Source organism: Panthera onca, chromosome A1 (genome assembly GCF_046562875.1).
Source record: "Panthera onca isolate mPanOnc1 chromosome A1, mPanOnc1 haplotype 2, whole genome shotgun sequence".
Lineage (NCBI taxonomy): Eukaryota > Metazoa > Chordata > Mammalia > Carnivora > Felidae > Panthera > Panthera onca.
This window is the reverse complement of record NC_138339.1, coordinates 211,351,899-211,364,425: the sequence shown is the minus strand read 5'-3', so window position 1 is coordinate 211,364,425 and position 12,527 is coordinate 211,351,899. Positions and strand designations below refer to the sequence as shown.

The following is a 12,527-nucleotide window of genomic DNA, read 5'->3' as shown; positions in this document are numbered from 1 at the left end:
AAAGAGAAGCAGTAACAATGAAAGGAAAGAAGAGAGTCCTTGCTTGCATTGTAAATTCTTTTTATAAGTTGTATTTTAAAGAAAGAAATTTACAGTGTCCTAACTTTAGCTGCATTCAATTCATTTAATTGACCTAATCTTGCTAAACTAATAGTTCAAATATAAATGCTGAAAATTCCTCCAAGTAGCCATGATAGCTTTATATTAAGGTATATACTGACTTGATAGAGATCTAATTATAGAAATAGACATCAACTGTATGTACAAGTATAATATATTTGCATCAGAAGCCTAAGATGCCACATTTTATTTATATAAAAGTTTAAAGACTTAACCTTTCTCATCCTGAACTATTTGATACTGATTGCTTCTACTAAGAAGCATAATAATAAGTTAATGTTTATAAAGTGTTTACTTAGTGCTCAGTTCAATATTAATAACTGTATTACACATGAACTAGTTTCTTTTTGAAGTCAGGTTTATTGAGCTATTTTTTATGTACAGTGCAATTTGCCCTATTTGTACAGTTCTATGATTTTTGACAACATATATAGGTCATAGAACCAATACCACAATCCCTATACAGAATGCTTCCATCACTCCAAACGGTTTTCTTGTTCCCCTTTGTAGTCAGTCTCCTCCCCTCATTCCTAACCCCTGGCAGCCACTGATAGGAATTCTGCCCTTTTTGTTTTGCCTTTTCCAGAACATCGTGTAAGTGGAGTCATATAGTATATATTTTGAGTTTGGCTTATTTCACTCCCTAATGCTTTTAGATTTATCCATGTGGTAGCTGTATTTCGAAAGTTACTGCTAATAACATCCCGTTGTATGGATGTACCACAATGTGTTTAACCGTTCTCCAGTTGATGGACATTTGGGTTTCCAGGATTTGGTAATTCTGAATAAAATTTCTATAAATATTTAAGTAGAAGTTTTTGTTGTTATTTTAAATATTCATTTATTTTTGAGAGAGGGAGAGAGTCTAATGTGGGGCTCAATCCCACCAACTGTGATATCATGACCCGAGCTGAAATCAAGAGTCAGATGCTTAACTGATTGAGCCACTGAGGCACCCCAGTAGAAGGTTTTGTTTTTGTTTTTAATAGACATATATTTTCCTTTCCCTTAGGCATATATTTAGGATTGAGTCTGCTGGATTGTATAATAAGTATATGTTTACAAGAAACTGCTAAATGGTTTTCCAAGTAAGCTGTACCATTTTGCATTCCCAACTTTGCATGTCAAAGTTGAAGTTGCTGTACATCCTCCCTAGCACTTGGTATTTTCAGTTTTTTTTTTTTTTGTTTTTTTTTTTTTTTAAGTTATTCTGTTGATGTGCACGGGTACTGTGGCTTTAATTTGCATTTTCCTGTTGAGTAAGGACGTTGAGATTTTTTGCTGTCTTTCTCTGCCATCTGTATCTCTTTTTGGTGAAATGTCTATTCAGACCTGTTTGACAATTTTAAAGGCTAGTTTTTCTTATTTTTAAGTTGTAAAAATTTTTTATATTAAGCGTAGTAGTACATTCATTGGTTTTAATGCTCATTATAGTCCTCTGAGGTAGGTGTTATTAGCCTAAATCACAAACAAAAAAGTTAGGCACACTACTGTTAAATATTGCCCAGGATCACACAGCAGATAGGTAGCATAGCTGGGATTTGCACCCAAGCAGAGTGACTCTAGAACCTGTGCTGAACTGTTTGCCAACTTGTTTTTTCTGTGGTGATTGATTTCTTGGGGTTGTGAATATAACCAGGATCTAGTTTCTATAGGTGGTAAAACAATGCTTATAGGGACACCAGCAAAGGGGCAATATATTTGTACCAGAAACTCTGGAATCTTCTCCCTAGGAATAGCTCAGATATTTGTTGCTATTGAAGAAGGGTACTTATTTTCACTTTATGTCTCTTACTTCTACATACCGGTGGTGAAAAGTACTTCTTTTAAATTACTTTCCACATGTCTGCCATTATCAAGTAATGAGGTGCTTTATATAAATGGATGTTCTCAATAGCAGAAGCTTCTCCTTTTAGGTATCCATACACCATAAAAGATTTCTCTCTCTCTCTCTCTCTCTCTCTCTCTCTCTCTCTCTCACACACACACACACACACACACACACATTTTTCTCACTTTGTCTTTTATAATAATGTTGACTTCAAGGCATTTACTGTTTGGCGATACACTCAAGGAGTGTGTAGAACTTACTGACCTTATATGGTGGCTTTAGATGCCAGGACTTTTAAAGTTATATTTATTTGTGATTTTTATAGGTTTTTGTTTTAGTCTTCTCTCACTTTCCACTTTCCACTCTGTCATTTGTTTGTTGTGACATCATCCTTTCACTATTCCCTCTTTCATACCCCTATAACTTCATTTCTAATTAGGTAAAAGATTATCAAATTATTGGGCTTACATGGATATGGTCTAAAATAAATTTCAGCTTTAGGAAACGACTTAGGGGTTTTCCAGTGAACATCTCCTGTGACTGCTCAGAGGGCCTTTTTTCTTGGTTTTGGGGCTCCAAACAGTCATTCTAAATAAATGAGCTCTAACGTAAGATAAATATGATATTTGACGGCAGAAGAAGTGATGTGTTTTTCTTTTTAGCATAATTTTTTATTAATAATTTGTTAAACCATGGGGATTATCTTAGTAAAAAGGTAAACCAAACAGTGTTCAGTAGAATGGAATAAATAGGCACTTAATGGGCAGAAAGTTGGTTCACAACCATTCTGTTCTGTTGCAGTTTGTGAAGTTCCTGTCTAAGTCAGTGACAGCTTGTCCTCTCAGCTGCGCCTCTAGTAAGACAAAATGATTACTTCCAAGTAATTAACTGAAGCAGAAAACTTTGCCAAATCCTATTTACTTTTTGTAAAATATTAAGATGAAGTCTAGTGAGTAGTACTTTGTCATGTAAAGCACTTTTGAGAGTGCTTAATGCTTTCAAGCCATTTTGATCAATTTACACTCTTAGAATAAATTAATATTCATCCAGGGGACAGGGTAAGTAGTGCACTAACATCTCAGCTGCTTGGGCACCTTGTCAGATGTACGATGACTTGGAGAGCAAAACTTCACTGTCCACATCGTTTGTTGGCACCTTAGGGTCACCATGTATGGTGCAGCAGGGTGCCTGGCACATAGTACGTTTTTATTTGTGGAATATTTTGGTAAAGAAAACGGTGGCTATCAATTGGGAGCATAGAATCATGAACCGTGATTGCATTGGTAATCTGTTTAAAATAGAGTTTTATCAAGCTTGCGATACTATTTAAAATCATTTTGCTATATTAGACTTTAGCTCCTTTCTAACCCTGAATTCTTAAAAAAATTTATAAACCAGGTTAATTCACACTTATTTTTCTACTGAACTTTGAATTTTCTAGATTTTATGTTTAGTGGACTTGTAAATCTGCATCTGATACTGCAGTTGGCTAGCTTTTCCAGATTACATAGCAATGTACCCCTTTCATGTAAGGGTTAATGAGTAGCCTGGTTAGACTCACCAGTCCATTGTCACACTAAAAGCCAGAAAATTTGCTGTCTCCCTTCCATTCCCTCCCACATTTTTTTTCTTTTCATAGTTTTATTTACTTGATATATTAATATAATTTTTAAAAGTTGAGATTTTATTTTGTAAAACAACATACGGTTTTAATTTTGTTTCTGTGTAGATTCTGAGTTCTATTTTATTGTTAATGTTAAATTATGGTAATTAACATGAGCTGAATAATGGTTTAATCAAGGTAGATCTTGCTCCTTGGCTCTCTGTCTCTCCTTTTTCTGTACTTCTCCTCTGTTTTTACCTGTAGATTTGCATGTTTGACCTAGCAGAATAATCGGGTCCACAGCAACATGGGCGTGCCTCCCTTAGAAACACTTAGTTTCATGTATGACTCATAGGCTGAAGCACAGACACCACTTCCCCAATCTACAGGAGCCATTTTAACAGCATAAAACTTGCCGGATTGCTTTTTATTTTCAAGCCCAAAAGACAAAAAGAGAACGAGAATATTTGAAGGTAACTTGTTATGAGTTTGTGTGTTTGCTTCTGTCTGTTTCATGAGCTGATAAACGGAGGGTGGTTCTTACCTGTCGAAGAACATGGCTGAATGTGTTCTTTAACTCTCTGAAAAAAATGTGTGTAGTCAGTCACATGCCTGATTGCACTTAACTGCTAGGGGGAAACAAAGCATTCAAATTCTGGAAAGTTTTAGATCTTCTTAGAAAAGCATTTTTTTTATATTTTACATAACTTGTTTTCTTTGTTTGCCCCCTGTATGACTTGAGAATAAAGGAGATTTTTCTTTCTTTTTCATACTACAAAACAAACCAGTCAAGTGTTCATTTAAAAAAAAATCCAGTTGTATTTGTGGGATAGCTAGAAAGTTACAATTAAGTAAATTCATGTACTATGCGTGTGTGATACGGATGTTAAGAAAAAAATTCTGAGGCAGTGGTGTTGTTTTGGCATTTTGGTTAAAGGGAGGTTTGGAGACAACTCGGTCATAGGTATTGCTCATTGACTGTTCTTTCCTCTTTTTTCTTAAATTAATGAAATTATAACATTAATTTTTGAAAACTAAATAGAAGTTTAAGGAAAATGAAGCCATTTAGATAGATAATAAGTAAAAGTGACTATTAAATAAAGAGGAAGAAAGAGTAGACCAGTTCATTTAGTATCAGAAAAAAATAACAAAGTTTTATAATTCACACTGGAAACTTATTCTGGGAAACAACCTTAGATGCATGTCTGGCTTCTGAGGAAGCATGTAGTATTTCAATTTGTGTGTAAAGAAAAAGTAAAGAATATTGGCCTTCCCTCTATACTGTTGTTGTTAAAATTTGCTTGTTTTGAAGAAAAAAAGTAATACCTTTTGTGTGAAAGAAAAGATTGCTTAGTCTTTTCCTGGAATATTTATCATCATTGAAATTACGAAATTTTGGCTAGTGTATATTCTGGTGTGCCTTCAAGTTCTAGGTCCTCTGAGAAGCTGAGTGAAGTAGTATTTTACTTACGAAAGTTATTTATGAAATTAAAATTTGAATGCAAGTAAAATTTGAATATGTAGGGATTATGAATAAAATATTTGGAAATAAAACTTAAGTCATATATTATTGACTATAATGATGTTTAGCTAGTTCTTTGGAAATTTGCTGTTACTGACTTTCTAAGTGCTTAAAGGCCTATCTGCTGAAAGGGAAGATAGAAAGGCAGTTAGTTACTACTTCATACTCTTGGAAAGGGTTTTTATATTAACAGGTCTCAGTTTTGTGGTTTTGCAGGAAAGACATAGCAGACATTTTACCAATTCAGCTCTGAGCCATTTGCTATCATCTTTGTTTGCATCTTGCTGGTTTAGTCAGCCTTTGAGTAAGTAGAGCCTGTATTTACTTCTAGTCTGGTCTGTGTGAAAAATCTAAGGAAACTTTTGGCTTTTTTTTTTTTTTTTAAGTTTTTAAAAGCCAGTGACCCATGAGAGAAAAATCTAGGGACAAACAACTAAATAAGATTTTATTTATTAAAGGGAAGTAGAAGGATTTAGTTTCTTAAAATTAAGCAGCTGGTATAAATAAAATAGATACTGATCATATATTTCAGTTTCCTATTATGTGAAGAAGACTGAAGTGGGGCTTCAAGGACAAGGGAAGGAAAAAAAAAAAAAAACATGGAAGCAAGGGAAGGCCAGAAAGATTTACTTAGCAGTCTTCTTCCCACTGTTTTCCTTTCATAAGGTTGAATATAAGTGTAGATCGAGTCATCAGAATGAAACTTAGAATTACCCATTTAAAGAACTTAAGCACTGAAAAACACTGAAGATCATTCAGCTGCCTCACTTGTATAGATGAAGAAACAGTGGCCCAAAGAGGTCTTGTGACTTGCTCAAGGTTGTGCAGTGCCTAATGGCAGGGCTTCCAGCCCAGAGCTGCTCATGCTAGTCCACACTAACAAGTGATGCTTTGTTTGAAATGATCTGTGTTTCCTTAAGAGTAAATAAAACCTTAATTAAGTTGCTTGGTGATAAGTTTGGTAATAAGATGTACCAAATGAATTAACCAATGATCTTGAAAATGTGTTCCAACTAGTTTGTTTTTTCATCAGAGAGAAGATGATGCATTTGTTTAATTTCTACAACAGCTTTTTTTTTTTCATTATTAGCATGTTTTCATAGTTGAAGAAGCATTGTTCATGTCATTGCATATTTAAGATGAATCCAGGGGGATGGAATTATGAGGATTTGGGAATTTACTTTGAACTTCAGAGCCAGACAGGTTTATTTCTGCTTTAGTTTTATCTCTTGTTCTTTTAGGAGGGCAAATACTGTTTAATATGATGCCTTGTTATATTAAAGTGTATGTGTGTGTAAAACCCTGCATATAAGTTTACAAAGTCTACAAGTCTCTAAACTTTAACATTACACTCCTCTTGAACTGAACCTTTCCAGAATTAGTAATCTCATTCCATTTGTTTGTCATATCTTCTCTCCTCCTTTGAGAGTTGACTATACATACTAGGCACTTTAAGAAACTAATGGGGAATACAAAATCTTTGTTAACTTTTTGATGTATTTTATTGGAATGGTTGAAATTTACTTTCGATCTGCCTTTCTTTAGGTCTGAAATTTGGTTTTTTAAATCACTTTGCATGTAACTGTTGCATCTCCTACGTCTCCAAGTCCTCTAACCCAGTGCGATATCAGACCCTCCACAAGGTGGTTTTCATTGTCCTAAGCAACAGAGAGCACAGAAACAGCCAGAAAACATAGGCTCTCTCCTCACAAACTTAGATTCTTACTGGAAAAACAGCGTGTGGTAACATCGGTAAGATAAGAATGGAACCAAGCCACCAAGAAGTTAAATTCAGTTTCAGACTATTTGCCTAAAGGTGAAAACATGACTGCAACTTAAAATAGGGAAGTATATGGATCTTTAGGAATTGTTAGTATTGAAGACTGAGTAGCATTTGCCTAGCTTAAGGGGAGTGCCTTCACCAATAAGAATGAGAATGTAAGCTCTTTGAGGTGAGAAATGTTTTATTTTTTTGTCTTTTGGAACCTTTGACAAAACTACCAAGCACATATTAGTAAACAGTTACTATTTGCTGCATCAAACCCTTAGCTACTCAGTTGGGCAAATTCTGCTAAAGTTAGGGGTGGCAAATCTTTAAAAGGCATGTGGCCCTCAGCGTAGTCTGTCTGGTGTCGGCACTTCCTAACCAAAGAAAAAAATGAAAATCTACTTGGTAGTATATGTTTTAAAGCAGTAATTTCAACCTTTGGTGTAATAGAGAATCACCTGGCTTCAACTCCTGAGATTCTGATTCATTAGGCCTAGGGTTTGGCTTATCAGTTTGCATTTGTAATAATTACCCTAAATGATTGCGGTGCAAGTGCTTGTAGGCCACACTTACAGAGAAAGTACATGTTTAGGAAGAGCAGTTACTTAGCATTTTAATATTTGAATTTTCAAGCACCAGTGATATTTTGAAGGCCACAGCCTCTGCTAAGTAAAGAAAGTGGCTGGAGTAGTTTATTATCAGTATTATAACTTATTTACCCTCTTCTCCCTCGCCCAGTTTTTTCTTTCTTTATTCCATTTTTTGTTCTGTGTCTGTCAACTTTGTGGCTTTCCCTTTTTCTGCTTCTCTAATTCTGCTTCTCCTTCTGCTCCCAAACCCACTGCTATATTGACCACAGTAAATAATTAAACTATTTTTTTTCAAATGTAATTAACCTATTTTTTATCTCAGTAAACCATTGCTTTCTCAGTGTTAGTTTTTTTTAGTTCCACTTGGTGTTTCATGGCATCTCCATTCCCTGATCCTTGGGGTTCTAGGCAAAACATCCCTTCCTGATTTAGGGTAGCATTTACAGCGTTTGAAAATCTTTCTGTCCTGGGAAATACACTATTATTATTTACAGTTGTTTGAGTCTGGTAAGGAGGTTTGTTTGTTTGTTTGTTTGTTTATTTATTTATTTTTAATACCGTGTGATGCTTGGACATGATCGAGGTTTCTTTGGACATTTAACTCTATCACTGATTGCATATTTGTAGGCTTTATCTTACATTACATCCCATCTAATGGGACAAAGGTATTCACAGACTCTTGTAAGGTTGTGAAGAACAGTCCATTAGTTGAATGGTGTGAAAATAATTATTGCTTCCATTGTTTGGCTAGAATATTTTGTTCCTTTGCTTAGCAGCTGCTTCATTTGGATGGTAGAAATTGAATTAGTAATCTCATTGAGTCAACTGAAATGATTACGGCAGTTTTCAACTGTTGGAGTAATCTCTTTCTCCCATTAGTGTAAGAACCTACTTAAGAGAAAGTTTTTCATCTCATATCTATCTTTGTGTTTTCTCAGATGGTCTGTATACTATAGTAAAAGTAGCTCTTGATCTATACTACAAGTGTCTAAGCATTTCACCCTTTACAAAAATGTAACTCATTTGCTAATTGCTCTGTTGGTGGATAGAAAGAAATTACGCAGCAGATCTTTGGTCGTATAAATTTCTCTGCAGAAGCATTTTGATTTCCTCTCTTCCAGTTATAAATATCTGAATTAACACCATTATCGTGAGAAGACTCTTCCTAAACTTCTGTTTTCACTTTCATTCTCTCCCTGCTATAGGAATTCAGCTATCTTTTCTTTCATTTGCTTTTTTAATTGATGAATAGTAGGGTGTCAGCTCTTTTTCGTGTCCGTGTTTTACAGCAAGCCTGTAATGAAAAGCAGCCTCCCTCCTCTCCCCCTTACCATTCTCAGTCCTGCTCCTCAGAGGCAGCCACTTCTTAGAGAAGTTTTGGGGTTTTTTAAAACATTTATTTTCTTGGATCTATCCTTGTCCAGCCTTTTACTCTTATAGTAGAAGTTCTTCAATGTAACAGGAACTAGTATGATTTTACAAGGTAAAACATCATGTGAAGTTCATTATCTGATGGATGCCCAGTCATATAGGGCCTTGTATTTATGCAGAATTGTATACTTTAAAACATTTAAATTAAAGGAAATTGGTTATTTTCTGTGTTTTAGAAAAAACAGTCATGAACAGTGAAACAAATTTTACAGTAAAACTATAAATATGAGGTGTTGAATTAATAACTGTTAGTTTGTGTGAATCTTATTTTTTTACATCAAAATACTAAATGGAAGCTTAGTATTGTAATGGGGCGATTCATTTTCTTTTTTTTTTTTTTTTAACTGAAATGTGCATGTAGGAGAATGTATAAAACATGTATTGTTTAAATATAATTGCAAAGTGTTTACCCATATCACAACCTAGGTTAAGAAATGGGCTCATTATGTTAGAAGTCCCCCACTCCTGTCCCATGTTTGTTTCTCCTTAAAAATGATTACTGTCCTGACTTTTTTCATTATACTTTTACCCCTTTGAACTGCATGTAAATGGAATCACACCATATATATTCTGTAGTGACTTGCTTCTTTCATTCAACTCTGTGAGATTATTTTAATTAATTTTAATTGCCATGTTATATTCCATTGTCTGTCCAGACCAGAATGTATTCACTCTTTCTTATTGATGACATTAGATTATTTCTAGTTTGGAAACATTCTTGAACATGGTTTGTGGAACATATGTGCAAGAGTTCTCTAAGGCGGTATCATCACACTGAGGTATGAGAGAAGTTTACAAAAAGTATGGAGAGAATGGATAGTTTAAGATCATTTAGAGTTCTTCATTATCTTTCCTAGCAACAGATGCCTGCCATTGATGCCTTCTTACCCATTCAGCATCTTACTTACTATGGTGTATTGTCCTGGGGGATAAAATCCTTGAGGACCCTAAACAGATGGGCAATTGATGCATTTCAGAGTATGTTGCAGACATCAATATATTTGACCACTAAACAGTTTACCATGCCTGTCATTTATTAACTGGAGTTATTTCAAACAATTTTGAATTAAAATTTTAACACAATAGATATAATATGGTCCCAGTTATATACATAAAAACAATATGATTATTGATACATATGTATTAAAGGTATAAAAATTGGACAGATAGGGACAACATCAAATTTAGGATAGTTGGGAGGGATAAAATGAGATTAGAGAGGGGATATATAGGAGTCTTTAGCTATATGTGGCCTTTTTTTCTCTTAAGAATCTGAAGCAGAATATGGTAAGATATTAGTATAAAGCTATTTCATAATAAATTTTCCTGTCTAAGGGGTAGTTATTTTTGTCCCACATTTATAAATAACTGAGAAATAATGTTCATTTGATGAGAAGTCGATTTTTATTTTTTAATTTTTTAGATTTTTTTTATTTTTAGAAGGTAATTTTTAAAAATGGTGAATAAGCTCTATCTACATCATAAAAAATATTAACTTCCTGCTTCACTGAATGATTAGCTAGATTCAGAACTAAGTTACATAAGACTGTGTCTATCCCATACAGCTAACAAGATGGCCCTAGACATACTTCTCATGGATAACTTCCAGCTGAGATCCATTAACAAGTTGGAACTATAGTTTGCCAGAAATAATTTAATATTTAGAACCATCCCACATTCAAATATTCAAAAACACATTTCAGAACGAAAAGATTCATAAAACACACAGTTGGTAGAGTACTAATTGACACTGATGAACTAATACCCTAAATTTTTGCATCTAGCCAGATTTATTGACATAATGGATGTTTCATCTGGCTTCCTTAAAATCCTTATTATAATGGTAGCATTTCCTGTATCTTTAGTGGGTTTTTTTGTTGTTGTTATAAAATTGATGTGGATTCTCTATGTAAGGGTTCTGAAATTTAATAATATAATTGTAGGAATTGCTATAAAAAAGTGAAAACATAGATCTTAATCCAGGTTTTTGCTTTCATAATCATCTCTTGGCTCTCTTTTCTAAGATATTTCCCACAGTGTATGTATAAGTAGTGGCAGGGACAAAAAAAGTCAAATGAAATTAGAAGTCACAGGATTTTATGGTTCAGAAGGATTCTTTTTTTTTTTTTTTTTTTAATTATTTAGTGTTGAAAAAGAGAGTGAGTGGGGGGGAGGGGTGGTAAAGGGAAGGGGATGGGGGATCTGAAGCATGCTCTACACTGACAGCAGAGAGCCCCATGCAGGGCTCAAACTCATGAACCATGAGATCATGACCTGAGTCAAAGTTAGACTCTCAACCGACTAAGCAACCCAGGCATTATTCTTGATGCTACGGAATATATCCATGAATAAAACATAGAAAATTTATTCATGAATTATGTTCTATTAATTAACACCCATTTAAGATGTATTCTAATGTATACAAAGATTAGAAAAAGTTACAAATAGATTAGATTAGTGGTCCTCAAAGTGTTTTTTGGGATATACAGAGATGAAGAAAGCATACTAGAACTTAATTTTCAAAAGCTTTATTTTACTGGGGAAAAACTGTATCCCAGAGTTTTCTTTTCAATATAGTATTCTTCTGAGAGAGGATCTCTGTAAAAGGCATTTAATAAATAATAGCCCATCCTTGTAAAGAATTTGTATATTGACAGATATAACCCATGGAAACAAAAGCTCTTTGTGGTCCTCAGTAACTTTTAAGAGTATAAATGGATCTTGACACTAAAAGAATGTTGCATGATTGCAACCGGTGGCTTAAATACCATTGTTACAGATTTTTCCCTCCATTCTTAAATTTAATTTAGGAAACTATGGTTAAGTAACTTGCCTAAGAGTGAGTAATTTAATAGATCACTGATGCTTACAGCATTTGATTTAGTCCTTTTTCCTATTAATAATAAAGGAGAGTTTTACATAAATTAAATCAGAGTTAAAAAAAAATTACAAGTGTTCTAGACCAGAACTAAAATAAAAACATCAGTTTGGAGGTTTTTTCCCCAATGATGAAGATCTTAGGTGATCACTTTTACCATATATTTATTTGTGCCCCTCCAAGTTCTTTTTACAACGACAGCAAAAGTTACTAAAATTGGGGTATTAAGTTACTTATATGTAATACATTAGAAGGTATTAATTATAGTGATTATATAAATATGTAATGTATATTTAATTACACTTATGTTTAAATATTATGTTTAATGTTAAAATATTACATTGTAGTAAAGCAGTGCAAATTAAATGAAATTACCTTTTTTGCCTATCATACTGACAAAAAATTAAAGTATTGCAGAATGGTGAGAACACCATGAAATGTGTTTGCGTGTATTCTAGTGATAGAAGTATTAACTGAAAAACCTTCTGGAGAGCAATTGACGTATATCAAATGTTTTGACATAATCTCAGTTGTAGGACTCTGTCTTAAAGAAAATTTAAGGATGGGAACACAGAGTAAGCTCTGAAGATATTTGAACCACTGGTTTTAATAGTGTAGCAGTTTACAAGTTTTATACTTTATATCTTCTCAAAATTTGTTTTCTTTATACTCTTAAAAATAATGGAGGATCACAAAGAGCTCTTATTCATGTGAGTTACATTCATCAGTATTTACCAGTATTAGAAATTAAAACACAGGGCACCTGGGTGCCTCAGTCAGTTAA

At 33.8% G+C, this 12,527-nt stretch overlaps 1 protein-coding gene across 4 annotated transcripts in view; it reads left to right on the top strand.

Annotated features, from left to right (window-relative positions):
• The window catches only part of ELF1 (E74 like ETS transcription factor 1), a 108,721-nt gene that overhangs the window by 22,736 nt on the left and 73,458 nt on the right, over positions 1-12,527 (top strand). Inside the window, exon 1 of one of the 4 annotated variants that reach the window (XM_060637049.3) lies at positions 3,747-4,027. The exons of 1 other annotated variant lie outside the window; for it this stretch is intronic. The gene's annotated coding sequence lies outside the window, so the exon portion shown is untranslated. Of the gene's footprint in view, positions 1-3,746; positions 4,028-12,527 lie in introns of those variants that run through there. 2 more of the 4 variants (XM_060637050.3, XM_060637045.3) reach the window with 2 other exon arrangements.